Source organism: Schistocerca nitens, chromosome 11 (genome assembly GCF_023898315.1).
Source record: "Schistocerca nitens isolate TAMUIC-IGC-003100 chromosome 11, iqSchNite1.1, whole genome shotgun sequence".
NCBI lineage: Eukaryota > Metazoa > Arthropoda > Insecta > Orthoptera > Acrididae > Schistocerca > Schistocerca nitens.
In genome coordinates this window covers 167,667,593-167,683,349 of record NC_064624.1, presented here as the reverse complement: position 1 = coordinate 167,683,349, position 15,757 = coordinate 167,667,593, and the positions used below count along the sequence as shown (strand labels likewise).

At 42.8% G+C, this 15,757-nt stretch overlaps 1 pseudogene; it reads right to left on the bottom strand.

The window, feature by feature from the left end:
- Window positions 1-14,952: 14,952 nt before the first annotated feature.
- LOC126214091 (5S ribosomal RNA) lies at window positions 14,953-15,070 on the bottom strand (annotated as a pseudogene).
- Window positions 15,071-15,757: the final 687 nt, after the last annotated feature.

Below are 15,757 nucleotides of genomic sequence, written 5' to 3'. Positions count from 1 at the left end.
TTTCATTCACCACAACTGAGCCACAACACTGTTTAACTTCATGCAGACACATAAATTCTAAAATTACTTCTTGATTCTCACTCCTCATCCAATTCTGCTTCTACACTTGGGTACATCTGGGCCTATGATGACAGTATAACGAACTGTAAGAATTGCATTTATGCAGTCACTATGTCCAATTTGTCTATTTTATATAAAAGTATCACATATTTTAACTATGGTACAAAGACAGAATGTTATAAAGATATATATCAGTGACAGAGAATAATACGCTGTATGAATGCTTAAAGACTACAAATTTTGGAAATATATTAGGGTCTTGCATTTCAGCCTTCTTCTTACATAGCTATTTTCAGTCACATTTTCTAATTTCACATTTTTTATTTATTCACCGTTAATCTTTTTACATGAAACAGGCTTCATCATATGTTAATAAGAGTAGTGTATTTAAGCCAAAGGGTAGAGCTAGAATCTTAAATATTAATGTCACCATTGTCCATATTATAGAACTCTCAAACTGTAACATCAGTATCGATAAGCCAGTCACACAGTTTAAGATCAATAATTAAAAGTTTTGAGGGCATTCGCGCTTTGGGACGTCAAATTTTGCCTTATTTCTGGTATTGTGTTTATCAGTTGCTTCCTTGGTAACATATTTTTTAGTGTCTTTCCTGATAAAGAAAGCAGAAACGTTGATATACAGATTCAAAACTGTTAATATGTTAAGCTTGTAAAGAGAGAGGGAGAGTGTTCTACAGGATCATTTTATTGATATGTGGAGAATGTCTCCATATCAGGACACCATATGAGATATGTGACTAAAAGTGCCTTAAATATATCATACAGAGATGATTAGTACTAACCTAACCTCTCAGTTTCCACATAAAGTAGGCCACTCTTTTTAAGTATTTCTTTGAAAACTTGTTTCACAGGTGTTTCCCGGTTCAGTTTGGGATCAATGGCGTTGTTGTGCTCTTCAGTTCAAAGACTGGTTTGATCGAGGTAACCATGTTACTCCATCCTTCACAAGAGTCTTCATTTTCAAATAACTAATGCAGCCTACTCGTTCTGAATCTGCTCAACTGTATTCATCTCTTGCTCTCCCTCTATGAATTTTTCTGTCTACACTTCGCTCCAGCACTAATTTCGTGATCAATTGATGTCTCAGTACGCATCCTGTCAACCAGTCCCTTCTTCTACTCAGGTTGTGCCACAAATTGAAACCGCCTTTTCTTGCTGCAATTCTAATTGATTTCTCCTAGACGCGTTTCACCTTTTTTTCACTCTAAAAGATCTCCAGTGGGAAGTTTGTTGGCATCTGCGTTTACTCTCATCTGGTCTGGAGGTCGCAATACATTTCCTAAACAACAACAATTTTTATATTCTGTACTTTTTATGTCACACTGTTCATCATTTTACCCTCATTTTTGTGGTTCACTATTACTCTTTTTGCCAGTAGCTATGGATATTTTGCTCTATAACTGTGCTTTTGAAGACGTAAATAATGTGAAACAAACCAGACTCGAGGAAACACATAATGCACTCACAATATTTACTTCTTTAAAAGCAAAGCTTTCGAACAAATATCTGTAGCTAGTCGCAAAAGATTCTTTACAGACGAATGGAATAACTGGTAGAGGCCGACCTTGGGGAAGATCAGTTTCGATTCCGTAGAAACGTTGGAACACGTGAGGCAATACTGACCCAATGACTTATCTTAGAAAATATGTCAAGAAAAGGCAAACCTACGTTTCTAGCATTTTTAGGCTTAGAGAATGCTTTTTATAATGTTGACTGGAATACTCTCTTTCAAATTCTGAAGGTGGCAGGGGTAAAATACAGGGAGCTAAAGGCTATTTACAATTTGTACAGAAACCAGATGGCAATTATAAGAGTCGAGGGGCATGAAAGGGAAGCAGTGGTTGGCAAGGGAGTGAGACAGGGTTGTCGCCTATCCCCGATGTTATTCAATCTGTATATTGAGCAAGCAGTAAAGGAAACAAAAGAAAAATTCGGTGTAGGAATTAAAACCCATGGAGAAGAAATAAAAACTTTGAGCTTCGCCGATGACATTGTAATTCTGTCAGAGACAGCAAAGGACCTGGAAGATCAGCTGAACGGAATGGACAGTGTGTTGAAAGGATGACATAAGATGAAGATCAACAAAAGAAAAACGAGGATAGTGGAATGTAGTCGAATTAAATCGGGTGATGCTGACGGAATTAGATTAGGAAATGAGACGCTCAAAGTAGTAAATGAGTTTTGCTATTTGGGGAGCAAAATAACAGATGATGGTCGAAGTAGAAAGGATATAAAATGTAGGCTGTCAATGGCAAGGAAATCGTTTCTGAAGAAGAGAAATTTGTTAATATCGAGTATAGATTTAAGTGCCAGGAAGTCGTTTCTGAAAGTATTTGTATGGAGTGTGGCCATGTATGCAAGTGAAACGTGGACGATAAATAGTTTGGACAAGAAGAGAATAGAAGCTTTCGAAATGTGGTGCTACAGAAGAATGCTGAAGATTAGATGGGTAGATCACATAACTAATGAGGAGGTATTGAATAGAATTGGAGAGAAGAGAAATTTGTGGCACAACTTGACTAGAAGAAGGGATCGGTTGGTAGGGCATATTCTGAGGCATCGAGGGATCATCAATTTAGTATTGGAGGGCAGTGTGGAGGGTAAAAATCGTAGAGGGAGACCAAGAGATGAATACACTAAGCAGATTCAGAAGGATGTAGGTTGCAGTAAGTACTGGGAGATGAAGTACTGGGAGGATAGAGTTGCATGGAGAACTGCATCAAACCAGTCTCTGGACTGAAGACCACAACAACAACAACAGTGGCAAAAGAGTAATAGCGTCCGCAAAAATGACAGTTTGAAAGAAAAAGTTGGGAATATAAAACTGTTCTTATTTCTCGGAAATGAAGTGGTAGTGCGACCTGCAGGCAAGGAAACGCAGATGCCAGCTGGTACCGTGTAAAGACAAGCGCCGGCACACCAATCTGGAACGACACAGAAGAGATGGCTGTGAGAAGCAGTCAGCCAATCGCACGCTGACCGGATGTCCCCTCCAGGACGACAATGCGGCGGCAGCGGCCTCTGCGTGAAGATGACATGAGCGCCGCGACCGAATGGTGACCCCCAGTTCAATAGCAGCTTCAAGATTAGCAGCCTCAACTCTCGTCATTTCGCTTGCACTCTCTATGTATCACAGACTAGAAATTGTCTGTACTGAAGAAGACTGCTCATTTCGTATGTCGCCTTTGCTTGCGACCCATCTGTATAATTGCAAAAGTTACGTATTGTAATTTTCTTTTTGTAATAAAACTCATCAATACTATTTGTGTGTTGTTTGTCTAGCGAACCAATTATGCAGATATCCTAGACACCACAAACTATCCCACTGTGGATGCCCTAGTGTAAAAAAAGGTGAACCGCGTCTGGGAGAAATAAATTATAGTTGCAGCAAGAAAAGGCGGTTTTATTTACAAAACAAATATGTATGTGTTTGCTGCGGAGGATGGCCACGCAAAGATGGCTTCCGTTGACTTCTCGCTAAACGTTTCATGACCCACTCTTCACTTTCAGACCTGGCTACACTACATATATTATTTTTGATAAAGTTTTCCTAACTGCTACGTCTATATTCGATGTTAACAAATTTCTCTTCTTCAGAAACGCTTTTGTTGCCATTGCTGGTCCACATTATGTATCCTCTCTGTTTCAGTTGTAATCTGTTACTTTGCTGCCCAAATACGAAAATTGTTCTACTAGTTTAAGTGTATCATTTCCAACTTTAATCCATGCACAATGGCCTGAGTTCAACTCGCTTGTAATTTGTGACGCCACTTTCCTTACCCCACCACCGAATAGCGTCATTCAACTGCCACCGTTTGACTGAATTTCGAAGTACCACCGCTGTATTTTGGTTCTCGTGTTTGTAATCTTGTTGTGTGTGTGTGCTTTCTGCGATGCCAGAAACTGTCTAAATAGTGGTCGTTAACAACAACTGTACATTTTCATGAAATGTACGAGGAGCAACCTTGTTTGCGGAAAGACAAAAACGAGTGCTATAAATATAGAGATCAAATATCTCAAAGACTTCATGACATTTTGGATAGTCTATGGCAAAACGTCTCCAGTTGTCAATTTCCTACTGGAAAAGCTATTACAAATGGGTCGTATGTATAAAAAAGAGAACATTCTCTGGAGAAGATTGTCACAGCGAAAGAACATTCTCCGAGAAAGTTCTCTATTTCGCATGAATAAAAATATTCGAAGCATATTCTCTGACGAGGGAATGCCTTCTCTCTGCCTCCCCACCTTCTTGACAATGTCCTCGGTGTGTCCGCTCTGCCGTGTCCGGCACACAGCGCACGCGCAATGTTTCATTTCATTTCATTAAACTCGCTCAAACAGGCAAACTATTCAGTGTACAAATATGGAACTGGCATCAGTGTGTTCTGGAAGAGTTGCACTACATTTACGTTTTACTTTTATGTGTGTTACTATTAAGACAATTACGGACAGTTCACGAAAATTTATTTATTTTCTTGGGATGTAACCGAATTTTCGACAAGCGGGAAACATTCTTGTACTTAAGTTAGGTGCCGGCCGCAGTGGCCGAGCGGTTCTAGGCGCTTCAGTCCGGAAGCGCGCGACTGCTACAGTCGCAGGTTCGAATCCTGCCTCGGGCATGGATGTGTGTGATGTCTTTAGGTTACTTAGGTTTAAGTAGTTCTAAGTTCTAGGGGACTGATGACCTCAGATGTTAAGTCCCATAATTCTCAGAGCCATTTTGAACTTAAGTTAGGTGAACACATTGTGCGAACGAAATCTTAAGATTACATGACATTTTCATTTATTCCAGACAGGAAATCTGCCAGAGTTTTCTAACTCGAAGATAATTTCGGTTAAATACGACGCAGAATGGTCTGCTCGCGTGTCAAGGACGTAAGCCGTCGCCCGTGCGGTTCGTTACGAGAAACAGATCGCTAGCTTTGTAATAAACCGACTGTTAATTTTTCTGATCCGCCTACTTATTTGCAACGCAGCAAAATATAAGATTTATGCTGTGAGAAGACATGAGGACGAACATCTGGAAACGTCAGTGACACAGTTGTTTGCTGTATACCTACGGTTTCTCGTACATCAGTCTGAAAACTTGGGTCTGCAAAACAGCAACAGAAGCATTTTATTTTCACCTCGTTTGAAAGGCCGCCCCCTCTTCTTTCCAGATTTCGCCAGGCAAATAATGTTTTTGTTGTTAAACCCGTATAAATTTCTACATTTTCTCTCTTCTACATTTCTTTGGGCTACATATACCTTTTTTGCCTTCGAAGCAACACAAATTCTGCCATTACTACCAAGAAGTCGGTAAAACTTATAGCGTCCCCAGTGCCATATTACGAAAAGACTTAAAAACAATATTTATAAAGAAGACATTCATAATTTGTAAGACATTTTTTTTCATGTAGCCGTAAAATAATAATTTCTCTGTCCAAGTTTCAAATGAAAAGAAATAATTTATGACAAAATGATCTAAAGAGGTGAAAAGATACACTCTTTTGTTAATTTTTTAGTCGTCTTCATTACTTCTTCTCTTGTCTTTATTGTGTATCGACGGACATCTTTCGAGTGCTGGCAAATGTAAGCATATTTGTATGAGTTAAGCATATAATATAATGATTTAATATTATTGTGCACTTTTAATTTGTAAGAGGTGATCCCGATTTCATGTCCGCCTTCCTTGAATTAACCTGCATTCAAGTAATTTACAGCTCAACAATCGCAGCGGCCGATGCAGCCAACGACGCCATTACGTGGCGATATTAACTTATGAAAAATTAGCGGAAACTGAAAACTCGCCCGCTATTAGCATAATATTAATTTTTCTCCACAGCCGCCCGACGTTGCAGAAAATACTTAGCTTTAAGATTCTTATTTTCAGTACCATAGCCGAGAGCCAGAGCCAGGACTCCGACTGCAATACAATGGTTAACGGAGGTAAGAAAAATACTCTCGCGCGTGTGTGGGCCGCAATTTTAATTAATAACTAAAGATTTCTTGCTTTAAAGTGAACTGACTAGCCGAGGAAATTAATATGAAAAGTTTATTACATTGTTCAACTTAAATATCATTTTTATTAAGGCCCACCACGTAAGTCGGCAACAATCAAAAAATAATAATAACAATAATAATATATATATTAAATTACGACGGCCGACGGACATGTCTACTTTATAAATATTGTTTTTAAGTCTTTTCGTAATATGGCACTGGGGACGCTATAAACTCCTCAACAGAATTTACTCAACTCTAAGTGTGCTGCAGAGCTCACTTCAAAAAACGAAGAATGTTCTCTGCTTGTGAGAGGTTCCTCAGTTTTATGCATACGAAATCGGAGAATGAGTTGAACTGAGTGACAAAAACTACATAGCTTGGGTGAAAAGTTGGCGTTTACACGTGCAACTGCGGTTCCAGTACAGCATGCCACTGTCCGTAGCGTCACTTCAGTTGCATGAGTGAATTCAGCTTACATCACAAACGCCGATTTACTATGAAATATGTTATGCACTACATTCATAGGTTCCGAAAATTATCAGAAATGTACGTTTATTGAAGTAGTAGTATGCTATTCTGCCTTACGGCAGGCCTTGTCGTGGGTTAGTTAGGCCTCTTCCACTTTTGTCTGTCCATAGCCAGTATTTTCATTTTTGAATATTTGTCTCCTTTGATACTGCCCAGCATTTGATATCTTGAATGAGCACTTGCCCGCGAAAGGCAAAGGTCCCGAGTTCGAGTCTCGGTCGGGCACACAGTTTTAATCTGCCAGGAAGTTTCATTTGATATCTTATTTTTCATTTTCCCCTTTTTCCCTCCACCATTTCTTCTATTCATTCCTTCAATAAACAGTCCCTCTTCAAACAATGTCCATGACTTTTAGCATGTTTCTTTCTTCTCCAACTCTTCTTAATACTTATTATTTATCACCAACACTGTTCAATATCTATCTGGAGCAAATTATTAATTAACGTTTTGATAGAAGGGGAGGAGTTTGTATAGGTTGTCGGAGGATGGAGTGTATAAGGGTTGCAGACGACATGGTTGTGATGGCAGAGAGAGCAAGAGAGATGGAACAAATGTTAGATGATCTAAACACAAAATTAGAAGAATATGGAATGAAGAATAATAAGTAGAAAACGAAAAGCGTGGTAATTGGAGGAAAGGGGAGAAAATGTCGTATGAAAATAGGGGGAGAGGAAATAGAGCAAGTGAATAACTTCAATTACTTACGAAGTGTAATAATGGATGATATGTATTGCTCAACAGAAATTAGGAAAATAATTGCAATGGCAAAAGAAGGATTCAAGAGGAAACAGAACTTACTTTGCGGAGCACTAAACAAAGATCTGAGGAAAAGACTTGCCAAATGCTACATCTGGATCGTTGCACTGTATGGTGCGGAGACTGGGAGATTGATGAAGGAAGATGGAAGAAGCTTGGAGGCACCAGCGATGTGGATGTGGAGAAGAATGGAAAAAGTTAAATGGGAAGACGTTTATTGAAGGTATATTGAAATTCGAAGTGAACGATTATGTGAACGAGAATACCATTGACAAAATTGTGTAAATTGTTGCTTTACTTGAATTATTTTGCCAACTCGGATAAATAGCTGTTAAGCAACCGCAGACGAGTGCCACAGTTTGCCTGTAGAGAAAGCTGGGTCACTTTTAGTTACCATGAAGGACAACAGCAGAAGTGCTAGGAATCTTTCAACAATTATTTCCAACGCAGTAAAGCTGAAAGCGTTCATTCATCGAAGCAGAAGTGCAGTTTGCTGAAGAAGGAAACACCTACATAACCAGAACAAATAAGTCTCGTTCCTTCACCTGTTTTATCTATCTATCCACCCCAAGATCTGAATAGCGAAAAATTAATAATGTAAGTGTAGACCAGATGTGGCTTAAATTCAAAGAAATAGTATCGGCAGCTATTGAGAGATTTATATCAAATAAATTAACAAATGACGGAGCTGATCCTCCTCGGTACACAAAACGGGTTAGAGCACTGTTGCAGAAACAACGAAACAAACATCCCAAATTTAAACAGACGCAAAATCCCCAAGATTGGCGATCTTTTACGGAAGCACGAAATTTAGCGCGGACGTGAATGCGAGATGCCTATAACAGTTTCCACAATAAAACTTTGTCTCGAAACTTGGCAGAAAATTCAAAGAGATTCTGGTCGTACGTGAAGTATGTTGGCGGCAAGAAACAATCAATGCCTTCTCTGCGCGATAACAATGGAGATACTATCGAAGAAAGTGCTGCCAAAGCAGAGTTACTAAACACATCCTTCCGAAATGCCTTCACAAAAGAAGATGAAATAAATATTCCAGAATTCGAATCGAGAACAGCTGCCAACATGAGTAACGTAGAAGTAAATATCCTCGGAGTAGTGAAGCAACTTAAATCAGTTAATAAAAGGAAGTCTTCTGGTCCAGACTGTATACCAATTAGATTCCTTTCGGAGTATGCTGACCCATTAGCTCCATTCTTAACAATCATACACAACCGTTCGCTCGACGAAAGATCCGTACCCAAAGACTGCAAAGTTGCACAGGTCACACCAATACTCAAGTAAGGTAGTAGGAGTAATGCACTAAATTACAGGCCCATATCGTTAACGCCGATATGCAGTAGGATTTTGGAACATATATTGTGCTCGAACATTATGAATTACGTCGAAGAAAACGGTCTATTGACACACAGTCAGCATAGGTTTAAAAAACATCGTTCCTGTGAAATACAACTATCTCTTTATTCACATAAAGTGTTGAGTGCTACTGGCAAGCGATTTCAGATCGATTCCGCATTTCTGGATTTCCGGAAGGCTTTTGGCACTGTACCACACAAGCGGATCGTAGTGAAATTGCGTGCTTACGGAATATCGTCTCAGTTATGCGACTAGATTTGCGATTTCATGTCTGAGAGATCACAGTTCATAGTAATTGACGGAAAGTCATCGAGTAAAACAGAAGTCATTTCAGGCGTTCCCCAAGGTACTGTTATAGGCCCTTTGCTGCTCCTTATCTATATAAACGATTTGGGAGACAAAATCTGAGCAGCCGTCTTCGGTTGTTTGCAGATGACGCTAGATTAGATTAGCTGTCGTTTATTGACTAATAAAATCAGAAGATCAAAACAAACTGCAAAAAGATTTAGAAAAAATATCTAAATGGTGCGAAGAGTGGCAGTTGACCCTAAATAACGAAAAGTGTGAGGTCATCCACATGAGAGCTAAGAGGAACTCGTTAAACTTCGGCTACACGATAAATCAGTCTAATCTAAAAGCCGTGAATTCAACTAAATACCTAGGTATTACAATTACGAACAAATTGGAAGGAACACACGGAAAATGTTGTGGGAGGGCTAACCAAAGACTGCGTTTTATTGGCAGGACACTTAGAAAATGTAACAGACCTACTAAGGAGACTGCCTAGACTACGCTTGTCCGTCCTCTTTTAGAATACTGCTGAGCGGTGTGGGATCCTTACCAGATAGGACTGACGGAGTACATCGAAAAAGTTCAAAGAAAGGCAGCACGTTTTGTATTATCGCGAAATATGGGAGAGAGTGTCACAGAAATGATACAGGATTTGGGCTGGAAATCGTTAAAAGAAAGGCGTTTTTTGTTGCGACGGAATCTGCTCACGAATTCCAATCACCAACTTTCTCCTCCGAATGCGAAAATACTTTGTTGACAACGACCTACTTAGGGAGGAACGATCACCAAGATAAAATAAGGGAAACAGAGCTCGTACGGAAAGATATAGGTGTTCATTCTTTCTAAGCGCTATACGAGATTGGGATAATAGAGAATTGTGAAGGTGGTTCGATGAACCCTCTGCCAGGCACTAAATGTGATTTGCAGAGTATCCATGCAGATGTAGATGATGTAGAATGCGCCAGCACAGGGAGAAAAATACACAGGAAGAAGTCCAATAAGGCCCTGTGCACGTCAGGATGGTAGCAGGTGCGATTCTGGGGTGTTTTTCCTGCACGTAACATGATAAATGCCAGGTTTCGTCGTAGAGATTGCTTTTATTCCCAAAAACTACCGCTAAAGGATACAATGCTTATGAAAACAAGCAATGGCCGCGGAGTGAAGCGCACATGGCACGGAAAGAGCGTTTCGCCCTCATTAGGAAGGATTGGCAGACACGTGGAGAGGGTTAGGAAGCTGGCAGGCGAGAGACAAACCCGCTGTTGCGGCCGCTACCTCGTCGAGCCCCTAGCACGCCCCACCAGACGGGTTTGTAGCAGAAAGCTGGCGTCTCTCACTCAGCAGTAATGTGATGACGTCCCTAGCTCAGCGTACTAGCGTGGGAGCCAGCCACAAGTACTGTGGAGTACTTTACGTAACAGCCCACGCCACTGCCTGAGGCTAACAAGGGGACCTTCCATACTTTAAATCACGGATTTTGATGCGCTTCAAATACGTTGTAGAGGCACTAACCCTGACTACCTGGCTAACCGGTTTTTTAGCGACGGGCCTTGGTTTTCGAAAATATCGATTTTGAAGTTCATTGCGCACTTTCTATACCTGTAACATTACATATACTTCGAACAAGTCAGCGTAGCGCAGCGGAAAAGGTTCATGGCTAAAGCGGTGGAGGTACCGTGTTCGAATCCTGCTCGTGAAGTAGATTTTTGGCGTATTTAATGGCATTTTGTGATTTCGCCTTTTGATTCTTCGTTCAGCTCCTCTACTTATGAATCTTCTTCTGGCTGAACTACTGCAGAAACAATTCTTTCATTTCACAGAATTTTTCCAACACACGGCACTAGAGACGCTTTGCGAGCAACTGACGCCGTAGTTAGATGCGTATCCTAATTGGCCGCAAGTCCGCCCTTCGTGGTCTCGCGGTACCGTTCTCGCTTCCCGAGCAGGGGGTCCCGGGTTCGATTCCCGGTGGGGTCAAGGATTTTTCCTGCCTCGAGATGACTGGGTGTTGTTGTGTCGTCTTCATCATCATCATTCATCCCCATTACGGTCGGAGGAAGGCAACGGCAAACCACCTCCATTAGGACCTTGCCTAGTAAGGCGGTGCGGGTTTCCCGCATCGTTCCCCTACGCTCTGTAAAGAAGCATGGGACTTCATTTCCAATTGGCCGCAACTAGCATCTGGGGTTCCCGTTACGGCTAACGGTATTCACGGGAGAGGGGACGGTAATGGGCGGAGATCGATTTCAGGTCATGCAAGAAGCGACCGTTGGACGAACCAAAAACGGAATGAATGTTTGAAAAAATTAATAACTGAATATACACTCCTGGAAATTGAAATAAGAACACCGTGAATTCATTGTCCCAGGAAGGGAAAACTTTATTGACACATTCCTGGGGTCAGATACATCACATGATCACACTGATAGAACCACAGGCACATAGACACAGGCAACAGAGCATGCACAATGTCGGCACTAGTACAGTGTATATCCACCTTTCGTAGCAATGCAGGCTGCTATTCTCCCATGGAGACGATCGTAGAGATGCTGGATGTAGTCCTGTGGAACGGCTTGCCATGCCATTTCCTCCTGGCGCCTCAGTTGGACCAGCGTTCGTGCTGGACGTGCAGACCGCGTGAGACGACGCTTCATCCAGTCCCAAACATGCTCAATGGGGGACAGATCCGGAGATCTTGCTGGCCAGGGTAGTTGACTTACACCTTCTAGAGCACGTTGGGTGGCACGGGATACATGCGGACGTGCATTGTCCTGTTGGAACGGCAAGTTCCCTTGCCGGTCTAGGAATGGTAGAACGATGGGTTCGATGACGGTTTGGATGTACCGTGCACTATTCAGTGTCCCCTCGACGATCACCAGTGGTGTACGGCCAGTGTAGGAGATCGCTCCCCACACCATGATGCCGGGTGTTGGCCCTGTGTGCCTCGGTCGTATGCAGTCCTGATTGTGGCGCTCACCTGCACGGCGCCAAACACGCATACGACCATCATTGGCACCAAGGCAGAAGCGACTCTCATCGCTGAAGACGACACGTCTCCATTCGTCCCTCCATTCACGCCTGTCGCGACACCACTGGAGGCGGGCTGCACGATGTTGGGGCGTGAGCGGAAGACGGCCTAACGGTGTGCGGGACCGTAGCCCAGCTTCATGGAGACGGTTGCGAATAGTCCTCGCCGATACCCCAGGAGCAAGTGTCCCTAATTTGCTGGGAAGTGGCGGTGCGGTCCCCTACGGCACTGCGTAGGATCCTACGGTCTTGTCGTGCATCCGTGCGTCGCTGCGGTCCGGTCCCAGGTCGACGGGCACGTGCACCTTCCGCCGACCACTGGCGACAACATCGATGTACTGTGGAGACCTCACGCCCCACGTGTTGAGCAATTCGGCGGTACGTCCACCCGGCCTCCCGCATGCCCACTATACGCCCTCGCTCAAAGTCCGTCAACTGCACATACGGTTCACGTCCACGCTGTCGCGGCATGCTACCAGTGTTAAAGACTGCGATGGAGCTCCGTATGCCACGGCAAACTGGCTGACACTGACGGCGGCGGTGCACAAATGCTGCGCAGCTAGCGCCATTCGACGGCCAACACCGCGGTTCCTGGTGTGTCCGCTGTGCCGTGCGTGTGATCATTGCTTGTACAGCCCTCTCGCAGTGTCCGGAGCAAGTATGGTGGGTCTGACACACCGGTGTCAATGTGTTCTTTTTTCCATTTCCAGGAGTGTATCTTTACAATTTCGCAAACCTTACACTGTTTTTCGTTATTCTTTGAAAAAAAATTGAAAGATCTAGTCGATTTTGAAAGAAAAAAAATGTACCCGAGCAGGATTCGAACACAGTACCTCGACCGCTGCACTACGCTTATCTGCTCTGGATGTATGGAATCTTACGGCTATAGAAAGTACACAATGAATTTCCAAATCGATTCTCTCAAAAACCAAGGCCCGTCGCTAAAAAAACAGCCAGGAAGTCAGGGTAAGTGCCTCTACAACGTATTTGAAGCGCATCAAAATCCGCGATTTACAGTGTGGAGGGTCCCCTTGTAAGCTAAAGAGAAGGAAGTAGCATACAATAATATTTTTTTTACCATTTTTAGACGTTACAGGGAGAGAAAGGCTCTTTACAATCTGTACAGAAACCAGATGGAAATTATAAGAGTCGAGGGGCATGAAAGGGAAGCAGTGGTTGAGAAGGGAGTGAGACAGGACTGTAGCCTATCCCCGATGTTATTCAATCTATACACAGGGAGTTTCAAAAAGAGTATACGTATTACAAAGTATTATTTTGTCCACACTATCGATCGCTGCGCCTCGGCTCGGCTATTGGAGAAACGAATACGTAGTCTACTTTATATTAATGGCCGCTAGATGTCAGTTGTCTTCTGTTTTGCTTGGTAACCGTCATTTGTTTAAAATGGCTACTCCGCAGCAGAAATTATTTTGTATTGTCGAGTTTGCGAAGTGCAATTTCGTGATTACAGTGCAAAGACGTTTCAGGTTGAGGTAGCAAATTAATCCTGCGAATGGGTGGAACATTCGTAGATGATACAGGATGTGTATGTAAAGGAAAGAGTCCTGGCCGCCCTCGTGTTCCTGAAGAAAATGTTGCACGAATTGAAACTGCTTTCCAGCGTAGTTCTTCAAAATCAACTCGTCACGCCAATCGGGAGTTACAACTGCCTACAACAACAATTTGGCGTGTTTTGAGACGTCGGTTGGTTATGAAGCCGTACAAGTTACAGCTGTTACAAGGTCTGCGTCCTGATGACAAACGAAAACGTGTAGCGTTTTGTAACGAGATTCTTGATGCTATTTACAATGATAACACTTTCACACAATGCATCATATTCAGTGATGAAGCAAGTTTCCATGTCAGTGGTCAGGTAAACAAACACAGTGGTCGAATTTGGGGCCTACAGAAGCCACATGCTGCCATTGAACATGTACGATATTCGCCCGAAGTCAATGTGTTTTGTGTGATATCCAAATCATCTGTTTACGACCCATTCTTCTTTGACAAAAATGGTTCAAATGGCTCTGAGCACTATGGGACTTAACATCTGTGGTCATCAGTCCCCTAGAACTTAGAACTACGTAAACCTAACGAACCTAAGGACATCACACACATCTATGCCCTAGGCGGGATTCGAACCTGCGACCGTAGCAGTCGCGCGGTTCCTGACTGAGCGCCTAGAACCTCTAGACCACCGCGGCCGGCTCTTCTTTGACAGAAACAGTATCTCGCTATGTTACAAAACTGGTTGTTTCTGAGGCTCCACGAAGGTGACTTCGTTTTTCAACAAGACGGGGTATCCGCTCACTGGAGTCGATACGTGCGTGAATATCTGAATGAAACTCTACCGAACTGTTGATCTGGTCGTCAAGGAGCTTCACAGTCACCGGATTTGACACCTGACTTCTTCCTATGGGGTTTCGTTACAGACAACATTTACGTACCATCACTCCCACAGAACCTGGAAGAGTTGAAGAACCGGATGTGTACTGCAATAACATCAGTGACGAAGGACGTGCTTGCCCGAGATGGGAAGAATTTGAGTATCGATGTGATATTGTTCGTGTCGCTTATGGAGGACGTAATGAACATCTGTAGTCAGAACTTGAGAGGTTTGTAAATATGTATGTTAAGTTTCATATTCGTATGCATTTGAAATACGTATATTCTTTTTGAAACACCCTGTATTTAGCAATCAGTAAGCACTAAAAAGCACTCCGTCTTCAGGCCACGAGTGGCCTACCGGGACCATCCGACCGCCGTGTCATCCTCATAGAGGATGCGGATAGGAGGGGCGTGGGGTGAGCACCGCTCTCCCGGTCGTTATGATGGTATTCTTGACCGAAGTCGCTACGATTCAGTCGAGTAGCTCCTCAATTGGCATCACGAGGCTGAGTGCACCCCGATAAATGGCAACAGCGCATGGCGGCCTGGACGGTCACCCATCCAAGTGCCGACCACGCCCGACAGCGCTTAACATCGGTGATCTCACGGGAACCGGTGTATCCACTGCGGCAAGGCCGTTGTCCAGCAATCAGTAAAGGAAACGAAAAAACTGGTGTAGGAATTAAAATCCATGGAGAAGAAATAAAAACTTGGAGGTTTGCCGATAACATTGTAATTCTGTCAGAGACAGCAAAGGACCTGGAAGAGCAGCTGTACGGAATGCACAGTGTCTCGAAAGGAGGATATATGATGAACATCAAAAAAATAAAACGAGGGTAATGAAATTTAGTCGTATTAAATCAGGTGATGCTGAGGGAATTAGATTAGGAAATGAGACACTTGAATCAGTAAATTTTTGCTATTTGGGGAGCAAAATAAATGATGATGAGAGAAGTAGAGAGAATATAAAATGTAGACTGGCTATGGCAAGGAAAGAGCTTCTGAAGAAGAGAAATTTGTTGGCATCGAGTATAGACTTAAGTTCAAAATGGTTCAAATGGCTCTAAGCACTATGGGACTTAACATCTGAGGTCATCAGTCCCCTAGACTTAGAACTACTTAAACTTAACTAACCTAAGGACATCACGCACATCCTGGCCAGAGGCCGGTTTCTAACCTGCGACCGTAGCAGCAGTGCGGTTCCAGACTGAAGCACTTAGAACCGCTCGGCCGCAACGGGCGGCTAGATTTAAGTGTCAGGAAGTCTATTCTCAAAGTATTTGTACGGAGTGCAGCCGTGTATGGAAGTGAAACATGGATGATAAACAGT